The 1,764-nt window shown below is 33.8% G+C and overlaps 1 non-coding gene across 1 annotated transcript; it reads left to right on the forward strand.

Annotated features, from left to right (window-relative positions):
• Window positions 1-1,434: 1,434 nt before the first annotated feature.
• LOC123568140 (U7 small nuclear RNA) lies at window positions 1,435-1,495 on the forward strand. The gene has a single exon (XR_006691362.2). It is a non-coding gene; the product is annotated as a U7 small nuclear RNA (small nuclear RNA).
• Window positions 1,496-1,764: the final 269 nt, after the last annotated feature.

Below are 1,764 nucleotides of genomic sequence, written 5' to 3' on the forward strand. Positions count from 1 at the left end.
ACCTTTCCTCCTGCTATAGTCCTGTTTATGTTTATGTTTAATGTCTACCTTTAAAATACATACTAAAGACAAATTTCCAAGCAACAGAAAATAAACACAGGTAGAAGCTTTTTGAATTAAACCATGATGTCTGATTTTCTTGCATATTTCTACCATTTCTAGCTGTCCAGAGAGCAATTAAGTTATATTGGATCACAATTTGCATGGTATATTGATGGACGTAATAACTTACATCTATTGCTTCCAAAGATATTGTTTTCTTTTGTCTTAATTTATAAAATTTATCCATATTAGTAACTTTCTCCAGTGTACATTTTCTCATTATTCTGTTTTCCTTCTTTATGAATTTTAATTTTATAATATTTTTCTTTCTTTTATTTTAATACCAAAACTGAAGCTAATGTGATTGTCTAATACAAAAAAAAAATTGGGGGGATGGATGCGTCTCAGTAAAGAAAAATGAAAGTCACACATATTGAAATAGATTAGTATTAGTAAATTACCTTTACTCCCTTCCACCCCTTTCATCCATTTCTCTGAATATCAAATGATAGATCCATACTCATAGGCCAAGCTTGATACTGTCCTATGTTTCTCTGAGATTGAAGAGATGGGCCCCTCTTATGTAACTATAATCTATTTTATCTGAAGTAAATCAATAAAAGGAGTTAAAATATTATCAATGTTATACTCTAAACTTCCAATGCTTCTTTACAATACAAGGATCTCAAACATTGTTTGTTATACTAAAAGTGGTAATGTGTGTGTGTGTGTGTGTGTGTGTGTGTGTGTATATATATATATATTAGAGATACAATCTTACTCTGTCACCCAGGCTGAAATGCAGAGGCATTATCATGGCTCACTGCAGCCTTGACCTCCGGGAATCAAGGAATCCTCCCCTCTCAGCTTCACCAGTAGCTGGGACTATAGGCATGCGCCACCACACCTGGCTATTATTTTTACATTTTTAGTAGAGGTGAGGTCTCACAGCATTGACCAGGCTCGTCTTGAACTCCTGGCCTGAAGCAATCTTCCTGCCTTGGCCTCCCAGAATGCTGAGATTACAGGTGTAAGCCTGTAGGATAGTATCCTACAGCCTGGCCTGAAGGATAGTTTTATTTTAAAATCTGTCACTAACCAATGCTTTTAAAAAATACAGTAAAATAAATTACTAGAAAAACGAAGTATTAAAAAAGACCAGAAAATGTAAGATCAATGTTAATTTTCACTCTAAGAATCACTAGATTTTATCAAATAGCTATGAAAGTTTCTAAACACTCTCTATTTCCATACTTAACACAGTCTGGAAGTAAACGTTTCAGAGGATGGCACAAGGTCACAGACTACATTTTCAGTAGATTTGGTCTAAAAGATCACTTCTAATTTTGAGGACAGAGACTTTTAGTACAGCTCTTTAAGAATAGTTATTTGAAGTGTTATAGCTCTTTTAGAATTGTCTAGCAGGCTTTCTGGTTTTGTCAGAAAGACCCTAAAAATAAAATTTTTTAAAGAAAGAAAAAATAATAATTAATAATAATAATAAAAGAATGGTTATTTGAACTCCGTTGGTCATCAAGGTTTGTGTTGCATATGGGTAGAGATGGCCACAGGATGTAATATCGCAAGCAGCAAGAGTATCGTCCTTGGCTCATTCTAAAACTCCCTAACTTGAACAATGTCAAGAGTTTCCTCCTTTCTTACTTCAACAATTTTCTCCTCTCAAATGGTGAAAATGTAAGAGAGATTTGAGCATGGTTAAAA

Source organism: Macaca fascicularis, chromosome 12, assembly GCF_037993035.2.
Source record: "Macaca fascicularis isolate 582-1 chromosome 12, T2T-MFA8v1.1".
NCBI lineage: Eukaryota > Metazoa > Chordata > Mammalia > Primates > Cercopithecidae > Macaca > Macaca fascicularis.